This window comes from Antechinus flavipes, chromosome 2 (assembly GCF_016432865.1).
Source record: "Antechinus flavipes isolate AdamAnt ecotype Samford, QLD, Australia chromosome 2, AdamAnt_v2, whole genome shotgun sequence".
In the NCBI taxonomy this organism is placed as follows: domain Eukaryota; kingdom Metazoa; phylum Chordata; class Mammalia; order Dasyuromorphia; family Dasyuridae; genus Antechinus; species Antechinus flavipes.
This window is the reverse complement of record NC_067399.1, coordinates 568,705,875-568,718,490: the sequence shown is the minus strand read 5'-3', so window position 1 is coordinate 568,718,490 and position 12,616 is coordinate 568,705,875. Positions and strand designations below refer to the sequence as shown.

Sequence of the window (12,616 nt, the reverse complement as noted above, 5' to 3'; positions counted from 1 at the left end):
TATGGCACACTTATTAGAAAATACAGAACTCACAGATTGCTTTGAAAAAATCACCCTGTATATGTCCCAGTAGAGTTTCTCCGGGGAAGAGAGGTCATCAAGATATGGAGGGAAACTCTAGAGAATTCCTTCCCTAATCATGCTACTTCTTGCTTCCCATTTGTGTGAAGAGAAAAACTTTCAGTACCTACCCTTGGAATCAACTATTGCTGGCTTAATGAAGCTTTTTCCTTTCCTCCAGAGAGCTCTAGGCCTAGATTCCGGAAGACTTTTATTTCTGAGTTCAAATCTGCCCTCAGACACTAGCTGTGTGACCCCAAGCAAGTCACTTAATCCTTTTTGCCTTAGTTTCCTCATCTGTATCAACTGGAGAAAGAAATGGTAAATCACTCCAGTATCTTTGCCAAGAAAACCCTAAATGGTGTCTCAAAGAGTCAGTCGTGACTGAAAATGACTAAACATGCTCAAGCAATGGCCATAGTCAGGATACCAACTGTTACTTTCTGTAGGACCCTGTGCAAATTGCATTCAACCTCCCCCCCCCACACACACACTTTTCTGTATGCTTTACAGGGAACAACTGTGAAGGGAGCGTGGGCTTATCTATCCCCTATACCTCACAGGATTATTTTAAGGAACTTCTTATAAAACTCTTAACACCTTGGGAAGGTAGAAGAGGAGGAGTTAGAATCCCCTGACTAAGAGTACAGAAAATTCAGCAGTCTACCTTTTTTTTTTTTTTAATTATAATAAGGTATCACATGAGAGGTAAAAAGAAACTTATAAAAAGCCAATGCTCTTAATTTCAGCACATAGTTATTATCCTGTTCTGGGTAAATGGGGGAAAGGTATTTACAGGTTTGGGCTACAGACTCCAAAAGTACATGATTAATATTTTAAAATTTAATATTTGTATTTTTTTAAAAGCCAGTGCATAACCTACCACCATTGATTTATATATAGGTGCTAGATTATTTTCAGAGTGGATGTGGCATGGGTATATGTGTACACAGGTGTGTACATGCACACATGTTCTGAATTAGTCCAAGTCAGTGCTTTCTTCACTAACCTATTGAATTTAGGATTCTCTGGTAGGATGGCATTAATCACTAAATAGAACTTTAAACGTTTTGAGCCAAATACTTTTTAATTTACTTCAGAAGATGAAGGGAATCTTCTACAAAGACATTCATAGTATGTAATTTATTAAACTAATTAAACTTCATAGGACACTATAAACTATAAAATCAGTTGTTTTTATTTTGGCTTTTAATTTATGGGAGAGGTGTCTAGACAATATGAAAATCAACGTTTGCAATTCTATTTGTTTCAGGCAAAGTTTGAACTGAGAACTCTGTTAAGATATAGGATGTCTAAATTATAACTAAAGGTAATCAGTTAGGTATATAAGAAAATTATAAAGGAACTGGGTAAAGCATGAAACCACTGGTGGATACCAACCACTTTTATTTTGTAGCCATCATTTATTATATAAGTCATTGCATCTTAAAGGTCTAGCTATTCCCAAACTTGATAATACTTCTCATTCTAATTGGGATATAGAAAAATCCATAGAAACCCATCATAACATATGCTGAATGAGAAAATTCACTATGTAAAAAGTGGACAAGGGAAAAACAAACCTCATAAAAACAGAGCTATTTTGGGAGGTATTTATAATACTTGGGATTTGTAGGAACATAAAACATAAAGAGACGATGCTCTAGTCTTGTTTGTGGAATAGGCTGGCCATCATAGAAGCAATTTTGACTCTATTTTCTCTTTTTGTCTAGTTATCTCTATCTCTGTCTGTCTCTCCTTTCTTTCTTCTCTCTCTCCCATCCATCCAGCACATCTTTATCAGATTAATCTTGCTTCACATCCATCCCCTGCTTAAAAATGTACAATGATTCCATTTCATTTACTACATATAGTTTAACTCTATTTGTCTTTCAAGAGCTTTCATTATTTGACCCAACTCTGCCTATTCAACCTTATTTCTCATACTCCCTTGTACATCCTTTCTACTCCAGTAAGCCAGTCTACATACTAATTCTCACCGCCCAATGTTTGCCCAATCTTTCTATTACCTCTCTGCCTAGTTTATCAAATCCATTTAAACAAGGCCCAGTTTTAAAGATTTTTCCTCTATAGAATCTTCCCCGACTACTCCAAATCATATTATTCTCTCCTTTCTTGTTACCCTTGTATGCAACACAAGTTTCTGCCTAATTCTATATAAGATCACTTTATGCTCTAAATATTGTATATATATTCATCCTGCCTTCCCAACTAAATAACTCCATGTCAAACTTCTTTTGTGTCTATAGTAGCTGTTCAATAAATACAGTATTTATTGAGTGATCAGAGAGCTGATGAAAGCATGTCTTCCTTGAGCCTTCTAATTCTAGAATCAGCTCATGGAGCTGATCCAGTATAGGAAAGGGAAGGTATTTCCATGAAATGTCAGATATCACACTAAATTCTTAGGTCTCACACACCCCACCTGAGCTAAAGCTCACAATCCTACACATAGTATCCTTAATACTCACTTAAACTTCTATCCTGAAGTTTCTTCTTGATTCCTTTGTAAAGCAGAGTCCCTGTGCGGGAATTTGAGAACCAATTGAAGGGCTTCAAAGAAGGGCAGCTCTGCCTCATGGGTAATATATTGCTAGGGAAAGGTAAAACATCCTCATTTTACTCTAGGAAGCTAGAAATCATTCAAATGCAACTTAGGTAGACTTAAGCTTTGCTCATTTTCTTGGGCCTATGGTAAAACTATATATTTTTTTCTTCACCACCTCCCCCCATCCAAACCATCTCTGCAACTAATTGAATTATTAACACCAAAGTACCAAGTGAATCCATCTAAAAGGCAAATATCTTTCCCATTTTCCCCTAGCTGCCTAAGGAGAAAACAAATTGTCTAATTAAAATGTTCTATACCAAGTAAAAATGATGGTTGGATTAAAGGACAACATCATGGGACAGTGAAATAGGGAAAAGAATAGATCTACTTATGATTTAGTGTGATATAGTATAGAAAATCCAGTCCTGAATCACAGCCTTGTCTTGGTGGAGAGGCTTTCATAACTTAATGAAATAATGAGCTATGCCTTGCAGGGTTACATAAGATGGACAGATCATAGTAGAGAGTTCTGACAAAAGGTCAGAGAGAAGGAAATGGCGAACCATTCCAGTGTCTTTGCCAAGAAAACTCCATGGACACAATTAAGATGATTTTGGACAGATTTCAGGAGACAATGGAAGAGAGAAAGATTTGTTCCATGGGGTCACAAAAAGTCAGACATGACTAAAGAATTGAACAACAGAAATGCAAAGAATATCGAAGATGAGTCATAAGGCTTGGGGTCAAGTCTTGGATTTTGCCATTTATTAGTTGTGGATCTCTGAGCAGATCACTTAAATCCCCCAAACTTGAGTTTCTTCATCTCTAAAGTGGTGGTAGACTATTTGCATTACCTGTTTCATAGGGCTATCAAAAGTATTAAAATGTACATAAGAAATGATATAAATGTAAGCAATTATTATACAAGGAGTCAGATTATTCCAGTGTTACTGCTACTCCCATGGTAATAAAATGCCATGGAATACAAAGGGGCCGTAATTTATTTAAGGTCACCTGAATGAATTGAAAAAGTTCTTGTCAGTTCCCAAATTTTATATATATATATATCCAGAATAAATGAATGTGTGTGTGTGTGTGTGTGTGTGTGTGTGTGTGTGTGTGTATCCAGAGCACCTGCTTTGGGTCTTGTAGACACACATTCAATTAACATTGCAGAAGTGATAGTCTTCTTGAGGGAAGGGACAATTTTTCATTTTGTCTTTGTATCCTCAGCACTCAACACAAGGCCTTGCACATACAGGATTTTCTTAGCAAAAATTCCAAATTGGTTTGCCATTTCCTTCTCCAGATCATTCTACAGATGAGGAAACTGAGGCAAATAGGGTTAAGAAATTTGCCTAGAGTCACAAAGCTAGTGGGAGTCTGAGGTTATATTGGAACTTAAGTCTTTCTGACTCTACCTGACTGATGTTATATACATTGCATCACCTAGTTGTCCCTAGTAGACAAATAATAAATTCTTACAAATGTTTGTTGAATTATTGGATAGGAGTAGAAGAATGATCCAGGAACTCTTGAATTGTATGATCAGAGAAAATAAAGTCTGATGTTCAATCCCAAGGCTAAAATCCTCAAGATTCCTGTCCTTAAAAAGAGACTTAGACCAAAATTTTCATTCTTACCTGTTCCTGAGAGTCATTTCCCTATTGAACATTCCCTCCCTCCATAAAACACAAAAAAAGAAGGATATGTTTCATAGATTATATTTTAGAATATTAAATTTAAAAGCATATGTGAGATTATCTAGTCCAACCTTTCTTTTTACAGAAAAAGAAATTGAGGCCCAAAGAAGTGATGTAATTTTGTGCTCGATCACATAGCTAGTTAGCAGCAGAGCTAAAACTAGAGACCAGTTCTCCTTGGATGAAAAGCTGGATTCCCTGTCTAAGAAGAGCAAATCTGACACTTCAGGACACGATAAGCTCCATTCCTCACCAAAGAATCTTTCTGGAAGACATGAATACTTGGATGGAAGCCAGAGCAAAAGGACTATCCAAGAAGAAACTGGCTTTGAGCCAAGGTACATTTCAGAAGCTTTTTACACACATACAAAAATCTTGGTAACTGAAGTTGGGGGACTGGAGAAGAAGGAAGAAGAAAAAAAGATGTAAAATTTTTTGATGGAAACAAACTCACTTGGTAAAAATTTAGTTTCAGCTTCAGAAACAAGCCTGGAGCCCTCAGAGATGAGAGGCTGTTATTATTACTTTGTTATCATTACTTTGGGCCACTATATATTCACCTGTCTGGGAATATCAACATTGCCTAAAAAATGAGGTTTCAGAAGTTACAGATTTATCCTCAATATTAGATATCATTGAGTGATAAGGGAGATGATGATTTAGATAGAATGGAATTCCTCACATCAAACTCATATGGGGAAATTTGAGAGAAACTCTCCAAAGCCCAAAGAAACCAGGTACAAAACACACAGTGCCAAACACTTTGAGAAATAATAATTGAATGACAATAATGGTTATTATACTATTAAGGAAATCTGTATGCTGTAACAGCAAAGTGAAGTAAATTAAGGGACTTATCTTAACATTGTAGAACAACGTGGATATGATAAGTCCATTTTATACTATTTCCTGTTAGATGATCCTATCAAAGCAAATGATTAGTAAATTATCTGGCACTTTCCTCTCCTCCTATATGTTCTTCTTCCTGTCCATCTAATTCATCACAGTAGGAACATGAAAGTTGTATTAAGCTTCTGGTGAACTGTTTCCACAATGCCTCCAGAGACTCCTTTAGATATAAGTGTGGAGGGTTAGCTCTTCTTTTATCCCACTTACCAAATGCCAACTCCAGAAGATTGGAAACACAGTTTATCCCAAGACTATGAAAGCTAAATATCCACTTTGCTCACAAGGCCAATGGATCTGGTTGGTTTTAGACTTATTAATTAGTACATACATTTGCAGACTTAGTAATAGCTGCTCATTGGTTAGACAGAGGTATAGCAGGAATGTGGGGCACCAGGAAATGTCCCTAACTATATTTAGCTTTCATCTGAGCTTCTTGCCCTTCTTTCCCAAAGCTGACTCACTTGATTTAGGAAACAAAATATTATTAATATTTTATTTATTTATTTCACAATAAAAATATTGTGAAAAATATTTTTCACAATAAACCATACACAGAAGTATGATCACACGAACCATTTGTAATGGTTACTAGAAAGAGTGAAAATGGCGAGACTTGCCATAGAAAGGATGGAAGGAACAAAGGAAAATAGTAAGAGTCAGGTGGGAGAAGCTAGAAGTCCTTAGCATCTGAGGCATATCTATATTTTTAAGGAGAAATTCTTGATTGGATCACCTGTTTTTTGCAGTTTATTAATGCCTGTACCATGGTACATATTCCTGGTGATTCTCCCCTTCTACATCCTGTGAAGAATTAGCCATACAAGCTCATCTAAGCTTTAGATAGGAGGAATGAAAAGTGCCTTTATATTCTACTTACTTTGGAGTCTCCATGCCAACACACTATCATAATTACTAAGGAACTAGTCAAGAGTTGCTGCATTAACAATGAAGGCATCATGGTCTGTGAGCTGAGCAAGGACAGGCTTCTAATTGTCCCAGCTTAAACAAACAAACAAATGTTTACTTAAAGAAATATTCCTGCCATTTATTTTAAAAATATCACAGTGTAATACCCCCAATAGATTTTTCCCTTGTAACAAAGATGTGTGGTTAATTAAAACAAACCAACATGTTCATCTTGTTAAATAATATGCTTCTTTCAGAACCTGTTGTCTACTACCTTGTTGCCAAGAGAGCAATACTTTGCTACTAATCTTTGAAGTAAATACTAATCTTTGATTTTCTTATCCACCTCCTATATTCAGCTAAAGCTTATCCTTTCAATCAATCAATCAACACTTTTAAGTGCTTACTATGTGTATTGCCCTATGCTAGGTTCTGGGAATACAAAAAGAAGCAAAGGACAGCTCTGTTCTTAAGGAGCTTACAGTCGAATGGAGAGAGAACAAGTAAAAACCTATGGGCAAACAAGGTATATATGAAATAGATTGGAAAAAATCAGCAGAAAGAAAGCACTAGAATTAAGAAGGATTGTGAAAGACTTCCTATGGAATGTAAGATTTTAGCTGGGACTTAAAGGAAGTCAGGGAAGCCAGAAGATAGATAGAAGGAGGGAGAACATATCAGGAATATTTTTTCCTTTTCATTGAGAGGCACTATAGTGATACAGCTAAAATAACTTTTCATGACGATAAATCTTAGGGTCTTTGAATAGTGGTCCTCTGCTTCAGTTTTTGCAACACAATAGCAAATTTTAGTGAGAGAACTATTCTCTGGAGTTGCCTTTTTAATAATTGGGTGCTTACCTTTAATTTTCCCTTCAAATTCAGGGTATGATAGATGTTAAAGTCCTAATCTCTTCTGAATTATTAATCCCATATATATCAGACCTTCATTAGTTTTCTGGAACAAAAGGTATTTTCTGATGTAAAAATCCCAGTAACAGAAAAGCCATTCCCAGTCACTGTCAAGAGATGTCTAGGACTCTGAAGTCAAAGGAACAATAGACTGGAATATTGACATATTAAAGAATGTTAAAGAAGGAGACAGGGAAGTATGGGTGAGCTAGTATAGAACTATTACTATACTATAGTATAGTATATATACTTATAGTAGTATAAGTAGAAGAGATAACTAGGCTGAAGCCTTTAGTGGGAAACAGAAAAGTTGTGAATAGATTCTTTGGTTTAGGGCAAAGTACAATTCTCTGAACTAGATCTTATGGCCATCTGCAAAGTAACTTAAAAAAAATGAAGCCCTAAAAGAAGCCAAAAATGAATGTTGCACAGATGTAGCCTGACTTAAGAAAATCCAACATGTAAAAATCAGAACCCACTAAATAAATTAAAGGCTAGTTATTAACATACAAAACAAATGTTTTATAAAAAGGAATCATGGTAAATTTCCTTTAAGTAGCACATTTAAATTATGATTTAATTTACTAAATTTGATTTACATGCTACTTTTCAGGAACATAAACCATTGCATGAAGAGAAGATGCAGCTCTATTTACATGCATTACTCTGGCAAAATGAAATGAAAAGGTCAGTTCTTACTAGGTGACTTCAGTTTTTAAAGAAAGCTAATCTGGGTCACTAAATCTTCTTCCACTTCAGGATTTTCTCTTACCATGAATTATTTCAATAACTACTACTAATTCTCCTCTTCTTTTTGTCAGTGTAGGCACTACCTAAAAGCACCCAGTTATAGTCAAGTCTGGGGTTAATTTTATATTTAAGGGGATTGGAACACAATATAACAGATGTTATTCTTGCTATGCTAAGAGGTGTCATATCTCACTCTGCCCTCAGCTATGAAAGGCAAGATTTGCCCTTCTTGGAATGTGGAGAGAATTTGGATATATATATTACCCAAAGGGGATCCACCACAAATCTCTTTTATTTGCTTCAAGTTTAGCTGCACCCAGCTTATTATTTATTTTCTTCCATCTAGCACATGGACTAACCACTGAAGAAGCTTTAGCTAAACTCATACAACTTATAAATTTATACAACTGCTTTTCAAACCACCAGATCATTGTACCTTTTAATTTTCTTTTCTTTCTGTCCTGCAAATGAGCATAACCACTAACTTTTAAATAGCTGGTTGGTTTACCACTAATCCTGAAGATGGGTGCATTTCAAAGCAAATTCTCAGGTGATCAGATGATTATCATCAAAGAATTCCTTAAGCACTTACTAGAACCTTGGTAAGGCTTCAAAAGACATGGTCATTTGACCATAAGAGCTATTAATTCTAACCAGAGTCACACTCTGTGAAGGTGACATGCTTTAAAACTGATGTATGAACGAATCAACCTCACAGGAAAGGAAACTCAAGCTATCTACCCAAAAAGTTCCAGAGAACTGGTCAATTTTATCAAATGATGACTGTGCCAGGTCATATATTCCTCATTAATTCACCTAATGTGGTTTGAAAATAATTAGTAACATGGTCATCAGAAGAGAGAAATGATCCATTCTCCACCAGGTCAAACAATGTGACAGATGCAACAGAGAGAATTAGAGGAAACTCAGATGCAGAAAACCACAGAAAAGCATGTGGATGCTTCTTGCTCTGTAGTTTGAGCCAGAACAATTGACAAAATGTGGTTAGTATCACAAGAAGCAAATCCCTCAGATAAGAATCTGAAGAATGTAGTTACCAATGCTTTCTGTGATTCTCCTCTTGGTAAACTCATAGAATCATACCTCTAGAGCTGAAAAGGGTCTTAGAGGTCATCTAATCAAACCTCCTCATTTTCCAAGTGAAGAAACTGAAGTCTAGAAAAGTTCAATAACTTCTCCAAGATAATTCAGACTTTGAATTCTTGTCCTCTGACTCCAGAGCTCAACTGTCTTCCATTATACCATGCTCAGTTTAGTCTATCGTTTTAAAACACATACTAGATGTATAGCACTTTACTAAGCCTTTTAAATGTAGAGAAAACATTTAAAATTTTAAAAATGATCTTTGTCTTCATAGCAATTATAAGTTATTCCCCAGATGATAATTGGAAGAATTCTCTAAAACCGATAGTCCTATTTTTGCAATTTTCCATCACCTCTTTCTTACAGATAATTTGGTGCCTTCAGAAGGTCCAGATTCTGCCTTTTGTCAAATAACTTGTGTATTCTTCCTTCTTCTTATGATGGCTTTGACTATAAACCAAGAAATTCCCTAACTAAGCAGTGGAATAGAGGATTTCTCTTGTAAGAATGAAGGGGTCTTTGTAACAAAAACATAGAAGTCATTGGTTGGCAAATTAAACTCCCCTTCATATTTCTTGGGTTGATATTCCAGAGCAAAAGAATCAAAGTTGAGTGGGGGAGAGGAGATAGAGAAGCTTTAGCAGAAATTTGTCTGAAAGACAAATCTTTCTTTCTTAGCAACAAAAGAAAAAAAGAGAAAATGATACTTGGGGAGGAGAGGTGAAGCAAATGTACCACCTATTTTGTCACTTTAGGGAAACCAAACACCCATGTGCAAACTGGTACACAAAATGCATTCTAAGAGAGCATCTTTCATCCATTTTCTAGCTCAGTTTGCAACTCAGTGCCCACTAAGTTCCACACTCTATGCCAGCAGGAGGCTTGCCCACTGGACCCAAAGAGAGAGGAAAAAGAGAGCCAAAAGATCCCAGTCCCTGTCTTGATCCTTACCCTACCCCAGCTAGTCCTAACTTGCTTGCCATGAAGCTGTGGATAACACTGCTCCCCAACATTCTTTTTTGAGTTGTCTCAAGCTCTGTTTGGCTATACTTTGTGGACCCTGCAGAAAAGCTCCTTTGGCTTTGCAACCCAGCCCTCCTTCTCTCAATGGTCTTGTTATCTTGCCAGGGTTCCTATCTCTATATAGTTGTTCATTAATACTCTGCTGCTTGGCTTAGCTTTTAATGTTGTCCAAGGTCCTGAAATCAGATTCTGGAAGCACTCCTGAGCTTTGTAGGAGGTGCTCAGCACCAAATTTCAATAGTATTTCCTTTGTTAATTATTCCACACTCAGGAGAACAATATTCAGACAACACTCCAACCAACTGCCTTAGAATTTTAGGATCAGAGACTTACAGCTGAAGGGATCTCAAGGGTTAAATAGTTCACTACCCCCTACCTTCTTTTTTTCAGAAAAGGAAGCTGAGGCCCAGAAAAATGAGATAATTTTCCTAAGGTCATGCAGATAGTAAGTGGTGAAGCTGGGATTTGAACCCACGGTCTCCATTTCAAGTACAGCACTCTTCTAGGAGTGTATTCCTATGCCAAACTAAGTGAAAGAATTTATAGGATCTGAGATCCAAGCTAGGGATGAGCCCTTTTCTAGCATAGTGGCAAATTTTTGCATTAACCTGGGAACATCATAGGCGGTCTTCACATTAGAGATATTGTGTAGTAGAAAAGTTATAGGAATCAGAAGAGCTAAGTTCTAGTAACAACTGAATCCATAACTGATGGTGCGTGGCCCAGAAACTTCACTTTTCTGGTTATCAGTTTCCTCAGTTGTAAAAAGGAGATTCCTAGATCATTTCCAAGAGTCTTTCCAATTCTCAGATTCTCTGAGAAAATCTACACACACACACACACACACACACACACACGTGCGCGCGTGTGCGCGCGCGCGCATAAAACCATATACAAACTTATATCCTGTAGAGGGCTTATATACACTAATATAAATGGCTACATAGATATAGCATAGGATGTTTAGATCAGAGGCAGGATTTGAACTAAGGTTTACCATCACAAAGTTTTAGCCAGCTCTCTCAGACTATAAATTCCAAGTGAAGGTGCTGATCAGCACTGGTAGGAGTTTCTTCATCGGGGAGGTCCCTAAATCATTGAAATCATAGATACACTCCTTATCTCTATCTCTATAAGGTTTATATCCTATATATTACCTAGTAAAATCACAGAAACACAATTAAAGGGAAAAGTTGCCAGCTGGAAAATTTTCATCAGCCACACATCTCTGGGTCAAATTTAAGAGGAAGCTGGAACAGTAAGACTGATCCTTCAGGAAACCAAACTGCCACATTACTCATATCTTAATTGCATTGATAAACTGGGAAAATGTAAGAGTGTGGGTGTGGGATTAAATATTTTGGCAACTCAGATGCAGTGCAGACCAGACTTCCAAAGGTCGAAGAAGGAACTAAAGATATAGTTGGTCTGGCCCTGAACCGCCTCTCGATGTTCTTTGCTGGAGTAGCCCATAGACTACGACCTTGCACAACGGCTCACCATCTGCTCAGGCCTCCTGGCTCCAGACACAATGGGCGCTGCTGGCGGGTCTGTGGTGCACAGAGTGGGGAGAAGACCCCCCAAGAGCCTGAGGGCTGGCTGGCTTCAGACTCAGACAGCCAGAGTTGGAAGACAAACCACAAGGCCCAGAGGGGAAAAAAGCAAAGATTTCCACCATTGGGCACCTAAGAAGTGATGGCAGAAGAAGCTCTCGGGTTTAGGCATCTTGATCTTAAAGCTGCCTTTGATCCCTTCCACCCAAATCTTTCTCCCATTAGTTCCAAACTCACTCTCCTCATCCACATGTATATGCAAACGCACTAGTCTGGAGGGTGGGAAGAAACCAGGCATCTGTGTCCCAGATCTCTCCCCATCCTCCCCACTCCCCACTATATCCTCCAACCAAGCTCAGGGCACAGCTACTGCCTCTGGCTGGATGGAGGAAGACAGAGAGCTTAATCTTGGGATTCAAGTTTCCTGGATTTAGAAGAAGGCAAGATTTTTCCCCCTTCCAAATTACTACCCCTAGGATAAGGGGATACAAGATTCTATTACTCTGAAAGAAAAGAGACTGTTTAAGTCCCAATTGTATAGTAAACAAAGGGGTCAATTGTTTTAACCCTACATGTTTACTTCGTGCACTTTGACTCCAGTGAACTGGACTGAGGATGGGAGGGACTTTGCACCCAATAAACTCAAGGTTCTTTCAGAGGATCTCTACCCAAATCCAAACATTTTACATTCAAGAAGGTTTAACTGTCTCTTCCTCTGTCTCTTTCTGTTGCTATCTCTGTGTCTCTGCCTCTCTGTCTCCCCCCTTTCTCCTCTCTTTTTTTAAAGGGGTATCCACATCCATCTAGGAAGGAATGATTACTAAACGATTATGGTAAAACACACACACACACACACACACACACACACACACACACAAACCAAAGTGCAAATATGCGCTTTAGAATGTTTCCCGGATCTCTAGTCAGTCTTCCAAAAAGCAGGAGAATAGATGCTGAGAGATATGGATCATGGAAAAGAATGGTTCAATTTGGTCTTCAATTGAAAAGAATACTCTTCATGGTCTCTATGCCAGCTCCCCTAAGTTAGGAAAGACAGAGCTAAAGATGTTTGGTACGAGAAGAAATTCACATTCATAAAGTTCTTTAACGTCTCCCAAAACAAAC

General features: G+C 37.5%; 1 long non-coding RNA gene across 4 annotated transcripts in view; it reads right to left on the bottom strand.

The window, feature by feature from the left end:
* The window catches only part of LOC127551387 (uncharacterized), a 55,489-nt gene that overhangs the window by 18,385 nt on the left and 24,488 nt on the right, over positions 1-12,616 (bottom strand). The window contains exon 3 of one of the 4 annotated variants that reach the window (XR_007951073.1): positions 2,553-2,674. The exons of the other annotated variants lie outside the window; for them this stretch is intronic. This is a non-coding gene — a long non-coding RNA (uncharacterized LOC127551387). The remainder of the gene's footprint in view (positions 1-2,552; positions 2,675-12,616) is intronic. 4 annotated transcript variants of the gene reach the window in all.